This window comes from Lactuca saligna, chromosome 3 (assembly GCF_052625555.1).
Source record: "Lactuca saligna cultivar CGN05327 chromosome 3, ASM5262555v1, whole genome shotgun sequence".
In the NCBI taxonomy this organism is placed as follows: domain Eukaryota; kingdom Viridiplantae; phylum Streptophyta; class Magnoliopsida; order Asterales; family Asteraceae; genus Lactuca; species Lactuca saligna.
Window position 1 is genome coordinate 17,528,171 of NC_136419.1, and position 18,980 is coordinate 17,547,150.

Sequence of the window (18,980 nt, forward strand, 5' to 3'; positions counted from 1 at the left end):
TAATCTTTATACCTTCATTTGTGTTATTAGCCCTTGTTGACTCTAACTCATGATGGCCTTTACTTCAAATGGGCATCAAGATTGCCTTTTTACATGGTGAATTTAAATAAGTTTATATGAAACTTCCCCATGGTCCTCATCTAATTATGTTTGCAAACTAAAATGATTCTTACATATAGCTTGTATTAACTTCACATTTAGAAAGTATCCCAACAAAGAAACATGTCATACCATAGAGTAATGGTTGTAGCATTTGAATATTTGTGTTCTGCAGCATGAGCATTTGATGCTTCTTGCTGAAAGTTGTATCGAGTCAAAACTGATCCTAAAATCAGAAATTTAAGCAAAAAAAAAAAAAAATTGAACTCATACAACCTTAAAAAATCAAAATGTTTATCACAAATATATTGACCTTACCCATCTTTCATTTTGCTTCCAGCCAAACACAAAATCTGTAGGGCTAAAAATAAGCAGAAAAGGAATATGATTTACAGCATTGAATGTGTCACATTATAATATGGAAAAATAGATTATCAAACAATAACTTTGTTTATTAAAGGAAAAAAATAGTCATATATTTCCACATCAATATGAAGACTTGAAATCCTGAATTAGTAGCAGAATCCATGTCCGTTTATGTTTCAGCAAATGCTTTGAACAGGTCAACGTTGACCAATTTGTATCAACTTAAGAGCACACATAAAGCACATAACCAAATGCAAACCTTGTTCAAAGTATTAAGTTCTACAAACAGTTCATTTTAAAGTCATGATACCATAACAAATATACAACACATTAAATCAGACTTTAGGATCCTCGTCTTAATGATGAAATATTTAGCTTTAGTGACAAATCATATGCTAATGCATTACCATTTCACTAAATAAATTGAAAAGACACGATATATTAATTATATACTGCAGCAACTGGAAAAGAACAAAGATCATCATCAAAAAAACAAAAGATTCATCCACCAAAGCTTTACAAGGCACAGACACTGTAATATTTTCTAAGCTATGGAGTACAATATGCCTTATAAAGCAAAGCAACCTAACCTCCCTACAAATTTTAGAAAAAAAAAAAAGTACCTATCTTTCCAAAGTAAAGGATGAAATGTACATCATCAACAAGGAACACCATGTAAACTGTGAAGAAACCTAAACTCAAGATCAAACCTGAAAAGGGTCCTGTTCATCCTTTTCAACAGAAAGAATAGGAAGAGACCCTTTTTGGTCACCATAAACATGGATTTTTTCAACCAATTTGGTTGTTTCTTTCTTGTTATTGAAAGATCTAGCATCTTCCTTGGTCAAAAAATTCCACAAGAAATCAGTCAATACGGATTCATAACCAGGCATCTTGGCATAGCCAGGGAAATAATTGATGTCTACAACAAGGTACCTGTTTCCAATTCTGGTATCCCTGATCACATCAAAGTTGAAGAGATGCAATTTCATTGCCTTACGCAGGCCACGAGCGATATTAGTTATCAGGCTCATCGGAGGCATCTCTGCGCTTTCCAGAATCTTGTAGTATGTATCGTCATTCTTTGGATGCGAAGTCATGTTAGAAACCTGACAAAATGGTAAAGAACCATGTAAACTCCCCAATTTTTCTTCAGTAATGTCCGCTAAGGACTTCCGCTTCACGCATTGGACATAATCTCCGACCACATACACTTTAAAGATCACCCCGCCGTGGTTCACAAACTCCTGCAATACAGTAGGGGGTTTCAGTTTATCCAAACCCTCACTACTGAAAACCAAAGACATTTTATGCGATTTCATACTTCCGTCCGCCACCAAGGGTTTCGCAATCACCGGGAACTTCAATCCCTCGTCCCAACACGTCGTGTCTTTCAGCTTCTCCGATTCGTATATCACCGTCTGCTTCGGTGTCCCAAAGGAAGCCGACTCACCGTCTTTCACCTCCGCCGCCTCAATCTCCGAAACCACTTCGAGCATGGAAATCCGGTTCTGTAACCGCTGGATTGCGTCAGGAGAATCGATTATGTAAGCGCTAGGGTTCCGAATGGAGTACTCCTTTAGCTGTTTCCGCCAGTCTTCAGTGTTCAACTTGTGAAGCACACAATCAAAAGGGCCTTGATCAATTAGCGGCTTGTCGGTGTCGATCCTAATGAGATCAATACCACGCTCTTTTGCCGAATTCAACAAAGAACACTGAACGAAGCTGCGCTGTTTCTTCTGTAACAGTGCGTAACCCACACTGAATCGCTTCGCCGTCACTTCCGCCATTTTCACAATTCTAGAACAACTGTATTTTCTGCAAATTTCACCAATGCAATCACAACGCTCATAACAAAAACTTCAATAGAGAGTTAGGGTTCTTTGTTATGAATTAGATATCATAGGGAAAAAAAAACAGGAATCAAAATCGAAGAGCAGATATTGTAATTGTTCTAGTGTCCTAGAGAGATGTATATATCAGTGATGTGTGTGTGTATTGGGAATGATATAGTGCAGTGTGCAGATAGTGAAACGGGGGATATATATAGGGTTCAGATGGCGAGTTTACTCGTGTATCGAGTTACAGGATTCAACTATAGTTAAAGAATGGATAGGACACGTGGCATATTCATTGAAATTAAGCTACGTATATACTCAACCGTTGGATTTATATACAGTCCCAATCAACGGATGAGATCTAACTGTTCTCTGACGTAAGTCAACCATAATGACTGAGGCGGACCCACAAGTCGCTTGTTACACTTGACTACGGTCTTCCATCTGAATATCGTGTTCTATTTTTAGATGCTTATTTTTAACATTTAAAACTAGGACTTCCTATTTTCAGAAATTAATAATCTTTTTTTTTTTTAATATTATTCATTTATGTGTTTAAACTATTCAACAAAGAGTAAATTACAGAAAAGGTCCCTGTGTTTTGGTCAGATTCATCATAAGTTTAAAAATTGACAGTATATCCCTATGGTTTATGAATGTTATATTTTTGGTTCTTGCTTTATATAAAAATACTAACTTACCTGTCATTTTTCTTTTTCAATTTTTTTTTAACAATTTATTATTTATTATTATTATTATTATTATTATTATAAAAACAAAGATAAATAAATAAAACTAAGAATAGATTATATATATATATATATATATATATATATATAATTTAAGAAAATAAAATTTATTTTATAAAAACTTTATACAAATTCTATTAAAATAAAGATCAAATAAAATTGTTATATAATAATAATAATAATAATAATAATAATAATAATACATTGTTAAAAAAAAATGAAAAAGAAAAAAGAAGGATAAATTAGTCTTTTTATATAAAGCAAGGACCAAAACTGTAATATTTACAAACCAAAGAGATGCAAACTATTAATTTTTAAACTTAAGGCCTAAAACTGAAAATCCAACCAAAATACAAAGACAATTTCTATAACTTACTCTTTAACAAATATATCAATAGGATAACTTCACCTTTTTAATCAAACATATTTATTTGATCTATTAATTTTTGAGTGCATCTTTTTCTCACACTCATACTAAATTCAATTTAGAGTCACATTTATTATTCATCTCCCCCTTCTTATCACTATAAAAATGTGTTTAATTCGCCAAACATCGTATGTATTCCTTTCTCAACTTGTGATTGTTAAACGAAGAATATTGTTTAATACCATTTCAAGATTGTGAGGGAACATGGTTTGATATGAGGATGCTTCTAACTTTTTAATGCTTACCAAATCACGTTGAAATATACAAAAGCCTCTTGCCACATTTCAACTTTGTAAATTGATAGTTGGACAAGTGTACTTGTTGACAAATGTTGTTGATATACAAAATTAATTGGAATGCCGTAACTTTTTCTTGGATCAATTTAGGGTACTAAAATGTTTTTTAACCTTAAATTAGGAGTTGTTACAAATCTCACCTCTTCATATTTACGAGAGCTAGGGCCCACCTTATACTGCCCCATCATAAAGTGTACCTTTAAATCAGGGTCTCTTTAAATCACTGGTTATTCCACGTGGATTTGATGACATCATTTTAATTGTGTTATGTTATGGCATATACATTTCATATCTCATATTAAAATTATTATCCTCTCAATATCATTGTAACATCCCGAAATATTAAGAGTAGAGTTGAAGGGCTAAAAGAGTAAATTGGGAAAGAGTGACTCGGCGAGTCCATGTGCGGACTCGGCGAGTAGAGTCGCGACCTGGTCGCGTGTTAAGTGGCCGACTCGGCGAGTCAGTGTAATGGACTCGGCGAGTAGGCGCTGAGTGGAGAAAACCCTAATTCTCGGGGTTGAGCCTTATATAAAGATCACTATGTTTTCCTCCTAGCCTCTTTATCACCCCTTGAGCCCCAGAAAACCCTAAATCACGGAGAAGCACCATTGTTGAGTGGATTGGAGCTTGGAGAAGTAATGGTTGAAGGAATTTTGGGAAGATTGAAGGCTTGGAGCAAGGGGATTTGCTTGGATTCGAATTTCATTGCAGTTGGGGCATCACTTAGAGGTAATATCTCGTTATTGACCTGTTGTTATGTTGTTTCTTCATTTTGGGGTTTGTGAGAAATTGTCTATGGATGAAATGGGAAGTCTAGAGGTTAGATCTGAGGTTGCTACCTCAGATCTGGAAGGGAGAAGAATCAGAGAGCATGAAAGTCCCTGTGTTGGAGTGTTTAGTGAAGCTTACATGTCCCAAACCCTAGCCCCAATGTGCAAATGGCTTAGATCTCTTTGGATTCACGTAAAGTTTGCCACTTTACGTGATGGATGGGTTGTAGGAGGCTAGATCTATGTTTTGGATCAATTGCATGGCCTGGAGTGCTTCTGAATGGATTCAGAACGGTGGTACTCGGCGAGTCACATGGGTCGACTCGACGAGTTGCTTGAAGATGGCCTGGAACTCGACGAGTAGGTTGAAGATAGCCTTGGACTCGATGAGTCTTGTCGAAGAGTCCCAAATATTCTCTGGTTGAGCCGAGAATCGGTGAGTCGAGGGATGACTCGGTGAGTCAAGTGCGAGTGGACTCAGAGTTGTTGGACTCGACGAGTCTCGGGGTGACTCCGCGAGTTAGGTCGCAGATTGAATGAAGTTCTGATTATGGGAGCTCGACGAGTCACAGGGTTGACTCGGCGAGTAGGGTCAGTCAGGGGTTGACTTAGACTGAGGACTTTGATTTCGACCAAGGGTTGGCCGTTGATTTTTAGGGTTTGGTCAGCGATGTGGCCTTTGGGCCAAGAGAGAGGTAAAATAGTCTTTTAACCATAAGAGGGTGTTATGAGAGGATTTATTCTAGTCCCGAGAGTTATATTCATGAGAGTATTTGCCTTACGTGTTAGGCGGTGGCGAGTTCAAGATTCAAGTGTGGGGATATCTGCTTCCTGCTTGCCAGGTGAGTCTTCTCACTATACTTTACCTTGAGTAGGTAACCAGAGTTATGTGATTAGAGTATTTGTATGCTATATGTACGTGATGTGTTGTACTGCATTATTTCTATGTGATTTATGCTGTGCATGTTTATAGAGTTGGAACCGGAAGGTTCCCAGAGTTAGAACCTGAGGGTTCACAGAGTTTGGGTGCACGAACCCACAGAGTTATAGCCTCGAGTGGCTAATATGTGTTATGTGTGGTATTTTGGAGAACTCACTAAGCTTCGTGCTTACAGTGTTTTGTTTGATGTTTTTCAGGTTTCTTTCAGTATCACGGGACAGCACCGGCTTGATTGTACACACCAGAGAAAGAGTCATATTTTGGAGGATCCTGGTTTTCTATGCAAGTGAAAATGGAGTTATGTTTTGTAAATAGACTATGAATAATATTTTAAACAAGTGTTTCTAAGAGTAAAATGATTATTTTAAATGAAAATTTTGTCTCGAAATTTACGGTGTTACAAGTTGGTATCAGAGCCTTGGTTTGAGGGATTCAGATGCGCCTTCGGGTAAATCTGGACTCAAACTGAGGAAGTAAGAAAAGTTTTAAGGAAATAATTTTCTAAAAATGAATAAGGGTTCAAAGAGGAAGCAAGAAAGAGCAGTGTGTACAATCAGCCAAAGCCCGAACGGTGATTTCCCAAAATACCCTTATTTTGTGTTATGAGATATTTATGATGCACTTTATGAGATATTATTGCATGCTAGAGACAGGCTAGGTATTTCATATGTTAGGACTAGAGTGGTCTGATTTGTGATGCCTTAGCCTAGGACTCGTTGTTATATGTGTTATGCTTTTGAGTATGTGATGAATGAGAGTATCCAGTTAGAACCCATGAGGGGTAGAGTTACAGAGTTTGGTGATACTTTCGAGGATGAGCCGAGAAGGTGGAGTTATCACAGAGAGGGAGTCATGTGTATTCTTCGATGCTCGAATGCTGCTTTTGCTTTGTGCTGTGGAACTCTCGATGATGGGAGTCAGCTACCAAGTGAATATGACGATATTCAGGATGTAGATGGCTGGCATCATTAGGAGCTCTTCAGCAGCTGATAGCAAAGAAGGGGGAGGACAATGGAAGAGCCTAGGGAGTAACCCTAGCCAGATGAGTGCGCTTGCAGAGTAGAGAATTTCGCTGGGGAGCAAGCACGCGCGATGGGATTAGTGAAAGGGCAGGTCGAGCAGCTACTTAGAAGCTCTGGGATGGTCCGTGTGGAAAGTATGGGTAGATGTGGCAGGTAGTATGGGCCCATACTACTGAAAGCAGAGGACCCATACTTGATACAGGGAGTATTCTGAAGGTTCTAAGGAGCGGATTGAGGAGTGATGTTATGGTTCGGGTACCATACATCAGAGTAGATTGAGGAAGTGATGTTATGGTTCGAGTACCATACATCCGAGCAGATTGAGGAGTGATGTTATGGTTCGGGTACCATACATCAGAGCAGATTGAGGAAGTGATGTTATGGTTCGAGTACCATACATCAGAGCAGATTGAGGAGTGATGTTATGGTTCGGGTACCATACATCAGAGCAGATTGAGGAGTGATGTTATGGTTCGAGTACCATACATCGGAGCGGATTGAGGAGTGATGTTATGGTCCGGGTACCATACATCGGAGCGGATTGGGGAGTGATGTTATAGTTAGGGTACCATACACCGGGGCATATTGAGAAGAGATGTCATGGAATGAGTACCATGGGTCGTAGTGAAGGATGTTTGTGGTTCTCCGGTTATTCGGTCATGAGTAAGTTCGATGAGGCGTCCCTTGAGAGGGAGATCGATAGCCCCTCAGAGTATTTTAGTAAGGAGTCAGTGAGAAGGGAGAATTTCGATCTGAGTTGGGCAATCAATCGATAAAGGAGATGTCATCTCCTATGATCGGGGAGGTACTGATTATGTACGTGTGAAAAAAAAATGAGGAGCATGATGTTTTACTTTTGGGTTTAGGGGTAAACCCTGCAGGTCGTCATTGACGATGATTTCCCACCAGAGTATCAGGTAGCATGTGTGCCGCGAGGCAGTGATCTATCATGAGCAGATAGTCAGTTGGGACTAAGATAGTCGAGGGCCACGCTATACCTAATTGAGTTTAGTCGGGTGTACGGTAGTGGTATCAGCGGGGAGTTCAGTCGAGTTCAGCGGTGCCGAGAGTTTTCTATCCATGGGGTGTTGAATTTGGGAGTGGGTTCCTGTTCTTGGGATGATCCCGGTGTTGGAGCGTTGGTTAATGAGTTGAGGTGAGGGGTACGATGGTTTTATGGTTCAGTCTATGAGCCAGGGATGTTATCGAGAAGTTGAGTTGTTTGGTACTAAATTGGTACGAGATTTGGAACGGCTAGAGGCAGACGTGACGAGAAGTTCTTGAGGAGTTCACCAGAGGTTCAGAGTATATGAGGTCGATTCATTTCCTTAAGGGGGGATTATCGGGCGTTGTGTAGCACTTTCTGGGGGCAGGTGCGATTTTGCTGGAGAATATAGTTATGGGTTAGTTGCGTGCTATTTGGTGATGGTTCGAACCCTAAGTGGGGGAGAACCGGGTGCCGTATGTAAGAAAGCAGAGATTTGTCAAGAGCAGGTATAAGTGGAGTATATAGATATGCGGTAAGAAATCATGAGACCAGAGATGTCGGTGATCGAGGAAAGGGGTCAGAGTGAGTTAATGCGGGAAGTACTTGTTTGAAAAGGATGAATGTCTCCACGATAGGTGTTTATTATTCAGGAATCTGGTATTGGTCGGTGTTGGGGCAAGTAGATAAAGAATGATTGGGCAGCCAACTCCCGGGTCGGTATGTGTATCCTTGTTTGGATTTTGAGCGGCGGGAAAAAGGGTTTCGGAGAATTATCAGCGTATTTCGTAGCGTTAGCGTTTCTTCGTATTGCAATTGAGAAATTGAATACACCGAAGTTGCAACTTGGGAAAAATGAAGATCTAGTTATAGGGTTCAGAGGAAATGTATTATTGCATCTAAATGGTGCTTGGGGCAGGAGATCTGTGGTTGTGGCAGGATCTTGTGATGTTCGGTGGGGGTGTTCCGAGGTATCCGGGTATTGATATCTTTATTTCGAAGCTATTCGTGAATCTTGAGTTGAGACGACTTGTGGTATATCAGGTATCTATGGATCTAGTGATAGCCCTTCGAGTATGGGCATCTAGGGAGATTACTTGGGAGAGTGGATCTTCGCAAGGGTGGGCATCTGTTATGACGATTGCCTCCAGAGTCTGTGATGAATATTCGAGACGAGTATGGGTAGCCGCCTATGATAGTCTGTGGAGCACGAGCTAGTGGAGTCAGAGGGTGTTGTGATACTGCGGGGAGCCGTAGTACTCACTAGTCAGAGGGTGTTGTGATACAGCGGAGAGCCGTAGTACTCACTAGTCAGCGGGTGTTGTGATACTGCGGAGAGCTGTAGTACTCACTAGTCAGAGGGTGTTGTGATACTGCGGGGAGCTGTAGTACTCACTAGTTAGAGGGTGTTGTGATACCTCGGGGAGCCGTAGTGCTCACTAGATGGCAAGAGAGTGTGATGATGGAATGTTCTCCGATCAGTGTATGATGTGGAAGAGTTTTGGGCTTGAGTAGCCCTAGTATTGAGTTTTTGGAGCTTGGATGTTGGACCGGGGGCGAGACTGGGGTCCCCGTCTCTATCGGGGAATGTGGTGAGATGGCAAGGGATATGCGCAGTAGAAACCAGAGATCAGAGTGGAGACGATCCTCGGTTGGATTGTACTTTCTTGCATAAGGAAAAGAGAATTTCGTGACTTGCGTGTCACGGGGCCGAGATAGTGGTCACGGGGAGGAAGTTAGTGGGATATTTGGATCATGATTTGGGTGACCTTTGGAGGCTCAGCTGTGGAGTCAAAAGCTGACCTGGTGCCCAGTCTCGAAGAGGGATATGTGATGAGCTACAGCTTATCATGATGATGTCTGAGGACACCTCAGAGGGAGTGAACGATTCAGACGCTCAAAGACATGCTTCGGGCATGTGTATTAGATTTTGGAGGGTGTTGCGGCACGTATTTATCCTTGGTTGAGTTATCCTATTTCAACAGCCATCATTAGTGCATTGGTATGCCACCCTTTGTGCTGTTGTATGGTAGGAAGTGACGGACCCTCATTTGCTGAGGAAAGTGTCGATTCGCGGAAGTGGAAGTTGTAGTGAGAATGGATGATTTGGAGTCTGATGGTCGAACATTGTGTCTGTGACAGTGGTATGGAATGACATCATGATGGGATGTCTGCTGAGGATGCGGAAGGGATTCCGCGGGTGTAGAGCCAAGAGTCTCAGGATGGATGTAGGGATGGAGTCTGGGACTCCCAGCTTGATTCTGATCAAGGGTCGTGTGCGTAGTGGTGGTGTCTCATGGGGACGTTAGAGATGTCATCAGTGCAACGGGTTCTCCTAACCCGAGAGTGCGAAGGTTGGTGCGGCTTGGGTGCTTGAGTGCAAGAAGAGGACTCATGAGATTTTCTCTGGGATTGAAGAGTGGGCCTTTCTGTCGTCACGGATCGGATAGGATGGGATTTGGATCGGGGATCCGATGGTTCATGGCTTCTTACCCTTATGGGTCAAGTGATTGTTGAGATTTGGATCAGTGATGCTTCATGGATAATTCTCGGATCGTTGAGTGTGGTTATCTGAGGGTACATCCGGTGCCCGGTTCGAGATAGTGGTCAGGACACCGTAAGGAAAGGGAAAGTGTGTTCGAGTTTCGATGGGTATGCCTTGTAAGAGCGGGTCCGATTAAGGCCAGGTGGCACGTTGTGGGAGTATTTCTGGAGTTGAGTTATTGTAGGCTTCGAGGGAGAAGCCTAATTTAAGTGGGGGAGAATTGTAACATCCCGAAATATCAAGAGTAGAGTTGAAGGGCTAAAGCGTAAATTGGGAAAGAGTGACTCGGCGAGTAGAGTCGCGACCTGGTCGCGTGTTAAGTGGCCGACTCGGCGAGTCAGTGTAATGGACTCGGCGAGTAGACGCTGAGTGGAGAAAACCCTAATTCTCGGGGTTGAGCCTTATATAAAGATCACTATGTTTTCCTCCCAGCCTCTTTATCACCCCTTGAGCCCCAGAAAACCCTAAATCACGGAGAAGCACCATTGTTGAGTGGATTGGAGCTTGGAGAAGTAATGGTTGAAGGAATTTTGGGAAGATTGAAGGCTTGGAGCAAGGAGATTTGCTTGGATTCGAATTTCATTGCAGTTGGCGCATCACTTAGAGGTAATATCTCGTTATTGACCTGTTGTTATGTTGTTTCTTCATTTTGGGGTTTGTGAGAAATTGTCTATGGATGAAATGGGAAGTCTAGAGGTTAGATCTGAGGTTGCTACCTCAGATCTGGAAGGGAGAAGAATCAGAGAGCATGAAAGTCCCTGTGTTGGAGTGTTTAGTGAAGCTTACATGTCCCAAACCCTATCCCCAATGTGCAAACGGCTTAGATCTCTTTGGATTCACGTAAAGTTTGCCACTTTACGTGATGGATGGGTTGTAGGAGGCTAGATTTATGTTTTGGATCAATTGCATGGCCTGGAGTGCTTCTGAATGGATTCAGAATGGTGGTACTCGGCGAGTCACATGGGTCGACTCGACGAGTTATTTGAAGATGGCCTGGAACTCGACGAGTTGGAAGAACAACTCGGCGAGTAGGTTGAAGATAGCCTTGGACTCGACGAGTCTTGTCGAAGAGTCCCAAATATTCTCTGGTTGAGCCGAGAATCGGTGAGTCGAGGGATGACTCGGTGAGTCGAGTGCGAGTGGACTCAGAGTTGTTTGACTCGACGAGTCTCGGGGTGACTCGGCGAGTTAGGTCGCAGATTGAATGAAGTTCTGATTATGGGAACTCGACGAGTCACAGGGTTGACTCGGCGAGTAGGGTCAGTCAGGGGTTGACTTAGACTGAGGACTTTGATTTCGACCAAGGGTTGGCCGTTGACTTTTAGGGTTTGGTCAGCGATGTGGCCTTTGGGCCAAGAGAGAGGTAAAATAGTCTTTTAACCATAAGAGGATGTTATGAGAGGATTTATTCTAGTCCCGAGAGTTATATTCATGAGAGTATTTGCCTTACGTGTTAGGCGGTGGCGAGTTCGAGATTCAAGTGTGGGGATAACTGCTTCCTGCTTGCCAGGTGAGTCTTCTCACTATACTTTACCTTGAGTAGGTAACCAGAGTTATGTGATTTGAGTATTTGTATGCTATATGTATGTGATGTGTTGTACTACATTATTTCTATGTGATTTATGCTGTGCATGTTTATAGAGTTGGAACCGGAAGGTTCCCAGAGTTAGAACCTGAGGGTTCACAGAGTTTGGGTGCACGGACCCACAGAGTTATAACCTCGAGTGGCTAATATGTGTTATGTGTGGTATTTTGGGGAACTCACTAAGCTTCGTGCTTACAGTGTTTTGTTTGATGTTTTTCAGGTTTCTTTCAGTATCACGGGACGGCACCGGCTTGATTGTACACACCAGAGAAAGAGTCATATTTTGGAGGATCCTAGTTTTCTATGCAAGTGAAAATGGAGTTATGTTTTGTAAATCGACTATGAATAAGATTTTAAACAAGTGTTTCTAAGAGTAAAATGATTATTTTAAATGAAAATTTTGTCTTGAAATTTACGGTGTTACAATCATATCATTTTTTTTATCATTCATGTTATTTGATGTTCATCGTACTGTGTCTAGTAAGAGAATGGATATCCGATTTGATTGTTATTGATGAAGTTATATATGATTAGGTTGATATTGAGTCTAACAAAGTCTCTTATCAGACCCAATAAAAAACATATTAGATGTTACACGATTAAATCATATGATTCTAATTATGTTATCAAATAGTCAAAATCCGGTTAAGTCAAACACAATCTTTTTTATCAAATCAAATAAAAAACATATCAAATAGTCTTCAGTTTGATACTACAATAAAAATAATCTAATTCAGACATATAATTTTTGATATGCCTCTTACTAAATTGGATAAGAGGTTATATCTAAATCAAATAGACATTGGTGAGTTAGATCTAGCTTTATAGTACTACCAAAAGAACTCCTTACTTAAAAAATTACTCATCAATCCACTTTACCATTGTCACTCACAATTTTTAATTATCTAATAAAAGTAATATTAATCTAAAATAAAAAAATAACAATAAAAAAATAATGATAAATTTTCTTAAAAATGCATTATAAACATTAAAAATTTATTATAAAGATATAAAAAGCTCCGTCTTGTAATTGTTCTGTAAAATGTTTGTGAAAGTAAAAGAGTAAAATATTTATATGAAAATATGATTGATTAAAAAAGTATTTATAAGAACATTTCCAATAGTTGAACTATGATATAGTTTAAAGTTATAATCACTTCATCATTTCATTAATTTAACCTCTAAATAAATGGTTTCTGTGATGGTTAACCTCTTCTATTATTTATTTTTTTCAATTTAACTAATTTATCCTTATTTATTTAAAATGTTATATATAACCATTTCCATGTAGTTAGTCATTTTTAAACACAAAGACGATAATATCTTTTGTTTGAAGTTAAACACATTTTTATAATATCTCTAAAAGTTCGTAAGATGTCATAAAATATTTGGTAGATAAATTAAATAAATGACAAATCAAATTAACTAGTAAATAAATAAATAAATTGAAATATATAATATAATGAAGGGGTGAATTAAAATATAATTAAAAGATAAGGGGTAAAATATACAAAATGTTAAACTATATTGACCACTCAATATATATTGAATGATCAATAAAAACAAGCAAAAAAAGTAGTGTGCTCCAATTGAAATAAGTACTTATTTATAATAAATCAATAGTAATAAGTTATAAAAAAAACTCCCATTGAAGATGCTCTAAAGTTATATTTGAAAAGAAATTGTAAAATACATTAAATGAACAATTCTTTTTTTAATGTTGAGCATGTGACACCATATGGTTAAGGTCACACCTAACCACACCACATCATCACCATGTCATAAGGAGTTGGTGAGCACATCATGATCATGTTGTTATATCACCACCATACCTCATTCATGCTTCTTATGCCCTCGTACCCCTATGCATAAGTTTCAATTGACAAGTTTTAACATTCTCATTTTAATGTTTGGGAAAATATCACTGTAAAACATTAAAGTTTAGTTATTTGTTTTATTTGGTCATTAAAGTTGTTTTTTGCACAATAGATCATTATTTTACCTGTTAAATAGGGGAAAAATCACAATTCTTCTCCGTTTCACCGGTTGAACTTTCTAGATATGACTTTGTAACGTCACAAAAATTATGAGGTAAACATTTCATTTTTAATTCAACCAAATCCCCAATTATATTTTTATTCAAACATTCAAAAGTCTATCGTAATAAAACAGTCAAAATACAACCCCAAAATCATCATATTGCAGAAACATGGTAGATGCGCTACGAACAAGCTGGACCCTTCCCTTTCGAACCGAAAGTACCTGAAACCATAATCATAAAACTGTAAGCACAAAACTTAGTGAGTTCCCTAATATACCACATACTATACATACCATTGGGCCTAGCCCGTATGTTAGGCCCAACCCACCATAATAGACCTAGCCCTATCAAACTAATGGGCCCAACCGAGCATACAAATGCAAGAGTCATAGAGACAACTAGCACCCTACGTAACATACAATGTGCCTAGCCCTTTTTGATCCATAGGCCTAGCCCAACATATAATGGGCCTAGCCCAACGTACTCATTAGAGGCCCAAAATCCATAATAAGCTCTTAATGGGTTAAGTCAAGAATGTCCAAACATAGATCTGACCCTTAAGGGGTGTCTTAACATGTAAAGTTGGCAACTTTACTTCTTGCATGACTTAAAGGGACCCAATCCTTGTTTTTATGCATCTATATCTATAATGTGATGACCAACTGTTGGGTATTATGTGTTGCGTCATGGGCCATTCTTTTGTATATTCGGTTTGGGTCTGTCCAACCGTGATTATAGATTAGGGTTATGTTATATATATAGTGCATGCATGTATGCCTTTAGAGACGATAGTTATTTATTATCTCTGTTGCATTGTAACCCTAAACACCTCTACAGTCGAAGCTCTTCTGAGGTGTTCAAGTTAATCATTTGACATCAGTTAAACCATTCTTGTGTTCATCAATTCTTTATCTTTATTTTTCTGCTTGAATCCAACGATCTATAAGAAGTTTTTATTCCAACAATTGGTCTCAGAGCAAGAGACTGTGTTACTCATACGCATTCCTTCTTTGTGAAGAATTCATTAGGGTTTCCGCTTTTATCAAATATATATAGGCCGTCTTCTTCCTGTCGACGGTAACTCTAGTGTTTGATAAAACCATAATCTCAAGTTTACAAGTCTGATTCTAGCAGATCCATAGAACAAGCTCATCATGTCACACGAAGACTCTCAAAGCAATACCATCAACATCTTGAATAACATTGGATCATCCACAAGAGTTCCCATTCTCTACACTCAAGACTATGAAGTGTGGGCGCATCACTTTGAACATTACGTGGTTGGATCTGAAGATAATGGTTATCTCATCTGGGAGGCTATCACAATCGGTCCGTTCATTCATTCTGGAGCAAACAGGACAGTGAAGACTCAAAAGGAGTACAATCAACTTTTGGTGGACGTAGAGAAGATTCCACAAGATGAAATAGAAAAGCAACTGTGCAATCTCAAAGCCTTGATGATGATCAGATTTGCCCTACAAGCCAATACCTTCCGTCTGGTTAGTTCATGCACGACTGTGAAAGAGATATGGGACACACTGAAAGAATTGTATTCAACCGACGAAGATCTAGAGCACTCTATACAAATCTTGTTACTCTCTAAGTTCAATGCTTTTGCTCAAAAACCAGAGGAGACTCATCTTCAGACGTTTGATCGCTACATCATCTGCTCATCAAGATGATGAAGCACAATATTGAAAGGAAGGAGATTGAACAGAAAGTCACGTTTATGAATGGCTTGAGACCTGAGTGGATGGCAGTGGTGTCAACTGTAAAGGCTCATGAACAATTCAAATCTTACTCACTGGTAAAACTGATGGGCATCTTAAAATCCCATGAAAGCAAAGTAACAAAAGAAGTGAAGGTTGTGTCTGGTATGGGCTCTTTAGCCCTTGTCTCAAAAGGGAAGAATGTGGCGGAAGAAGAAGATGACTCAGATATGTATGAGTGTGGCCTTACAGGTAAAGAATATGCAATGATGGTCTCCACCCCTAAGAAGTTTGCAAGAAGGAAATTCCCTGCCAATAAGAACCAAAACTGGCAAGGGAGTTACAGCTCCGAGAAGGAGAAAGAAGAATCGAAGAACGTCTCTCAAAAGGATGATGATAAGAAAGAAAGCAAGCTAGTAGGAGATTCTAGATACGATTGCAATTGTTGTCACGATAAGAACCACTTTGCCAAAGATTGGATGTTAAGAAAGATGACTGAGAAAAGGGATAGTGAAGATGATGAGGCTTATCATACACGAAAGCTGGAAGAGCTAAAGAAAAAGAAGGCAGCTAACAGTTCAATGAATGCCTTGATTGTGCAGGAGAATGTGTTCGATGATGAGTTAGGAGGCGTTGAAGTCTAGTCAACCGACTCTGAGGATGAAGAAGTAAGGAAGCCCACGCATGGCAGAGCATATGTGGCGAGAAAGGGAGTTAACAGTTCAGGTGGGAAGTGCTTGATGGTGACTACAGGAGTACTAATAGAAGACGAGCGTAAGGAACCGAACTTGAAGGAGGATAAGTGTTTTGCAGCAAAGCCCATGAGTGAAAGGATCAACGATTGAGATCGGTTGATCAAAAAGGTACAATCCATCCTTGAATCACTTAAAGTTCCCATCACAAATTATGAAGAAGAATTAAACGACCTTAAATTTAAATTTACTAATCTAAGTAGTGGTCTCATGCAAACTCACTTAACGAACTCTAACATAACTGACCAACTCAGCAGGGAGTCATTGAAGAGTGAGGAGAGACGCATGTCGATTGAGCTGAAGGAGACTGAGTTAACTAGGGATAGGGATGAGAATATTTATTTACAATGATACAATTTAAAGTTTTTGAAGAAAAGAAATATTTTTTGCTTGGTAGCTAAACATTTATATACTAATATTACTCAATTGCATTTGGATTGTGAAATAGGGAAAAAGATTCATAAGATGATCTTACCCTTCCTTGAGCTTAAGGAGGATGAGGTCATTGCTGAATGTGAATCCATAATGTCCTCAGAAGAGACTTCCATCACTTATAAAATTGGTCTGGACAAAATTGAAACTTTCATTGACTCTAAGGAACACAAATTCATGATTAAAAAGCTCTTAGATGAAAATGATAAGTTGAAAAATTAAGATAGAGACCTTACAATCATTTGACTCCTGAAACACCAAATTAATGACCGAACATAAAATTAATGTAGAAAGTACGTCTGAATTTGATGAGGAGAGTGAGATGAGTGAAATTTCAGTTGAAGATGTAGTTGATTGCTCTGAGTTTTTGAAAAGACAAACCGAGAAACCCCTTATATCTGAGAACTCGGTTGAATATGCACGTTTGTCAAAGAACAAGTCAAAGAAACTCAAAGAGAATGCAATGGTTTACCAGAAAGTTCAAACCGTGCCAAATCAGGTTTATGTTGTTAAAGGGGTCACTGAAAAACAAACAGCAGAACTTAAAATACTAGTCGACAAAGACAATGTTGGAGGGTGTGATGATTATTTCTGGTCCACTCCTATCGATAATGCAGACGAGACTGTCGGCCTATCGGAGCGAACCTCATAGAAAGGTGAAGGGTAGATATGCTGCCGAAACCATTAACAAACCATCAAGCTTTGACAAACCAAGCTCAAGTAGGAAAAAAGAGATACCAAAAGAGTAGAAGAACACACCTGATGTATCCTCCACTACAACCGAAGCTCAAAAGGAGATGCCAAAATCAAACTTCAACATTCATAAATCTCAAAAGCATCTGGCTGAATAGAAACGCTAAAGAAATCAGAGATACAGGAAGAATCTGAATGAGAGAAAAAGGTTTTGGCAATCTCAAAACCCTAACCATGTTCCCTCGAAGAAAGAAGCAAATGCTAAAGAAAATGACAAACCAGAGATCAACAAAAAGAAAAATTTCAGTCCCAGCTCTTACTATTCCAGAGCTCAAAATTGAACATCCAGTTTCTGTTCCGACTCCAAAGAACAGAATCGAACATCCAGTCTCGATTTCAACAACAGAGTTCAGAACCGAACATCATGCTTTGGTCCCAACACCAAGGCTGAGAACCAAAGGTCAAGTTTCAGTTCTTCCCAACCAAAGCCTTACTCAAAAAAGGATGTTAAAAGGAAGGGAAAGCTTGAGTCAGATGCAGATATCAATAATAAGAACAAGGTAGCTAACCCTAGGGATCAAAAGAATATTCCAACAGACAAAACATTATCTGGTACACTGCAATTTAAACAATATAAAAATAAAATAAAAGTGTACACCATCAAAAGAAAAGACGAAACCACACTAATAAAAAGAACTTATCTTGTTGATATTTCTGTTGTTGTTCCTTTTTTTTGTGAAAAACTCAACAGGGCCCAAGAGACTTTGGGTTCCTAAATCTGCTTAAATTTGCAGGTTATAAGTAACGAGTAGTTCGATGATGAATGGTACATAGACAGTGGCTGCTCACGTTACATGACAGGGAGGAAGGAAGAGTTAAGGGAGTTTCGGTCCCTTAAGGATGGTGGATGTGTGAAGTATGGCAAAAAATCTTATGGAACAATCAAAGGATATGGGATGATAACCAATGGAGAGTTCACAATTCGAAAAGTGGCGTACGTGGAAGGATTGCAGCACAACCTCATAAGTGTATCTTAATTGGTTGTGGGTACTGGACTGAAAGTCTCATTCGACAATGAAGGATTAGAAATCATCGAAAAGCAATCCAAAAGAGTCTTGTTAAAGTCTGAACGAAAAGGAGAAATGTACACCCTAAACCTCAGTCCAATTAAAGGAAAACAGCTATTTGCCTGCTGTCTAAGGCAAATTCTAATGAAAGATGGTTATGGCACCGATGCCTATCGCACCTCAACTTTAAAGATATTAATAAGTTGGTGCTTGGTGATCATGTTCGAGGTCTTCCAGTTTTCAAGCTTGATAAGGAACACCTGTGTGCAGCATGAGAGATGGGGAAACAAAGCCGAAAGAGTCATCCTACAAGTATCAATACCAAGATCGTGGAAGCTCTCAAACTTCTGCATATTGACTTATGTGGACCTTCGGCTATTGAAAGCATCGGCGGCAGTAAGCTCATTCGTGTTATGGTAGATGATTTTTCACGCTTCACCTGGGTATTCTTTCTTAAACAGAAGTCATAGGCGACCCCAAAGTTGAAAGCTTTCATCAAGCAAGTCGAACTTCAACTGCGAAAGGTGGTGAGGAACATTCGAAGCGATAATGGGCTTGAATTCAAGAATAAAGAGTTCGAAGACTTTCTGGCCGAAAAGGAAACTTCTCACAACTTCTCAGCTCCCTATACCCCACAACAGAATGGAATTTTTGAAAGATA

General features: G+C 39.4%; 1 pseudogene; it reads right to left on the reverse strand.

Annotated features, from left to right (window-relative positions):
* Positions 1-884: 884 nt before the first annotated feature.
* On the reverse strand, positions 885-2,492 carry LOC145034607 (inositol-tetrakisphosphate 1-kinase 1 pseudogene; annotated as a pseudogene).
* Positions 2,493-18,980: the final 16,488 nt, after the last annotated feature.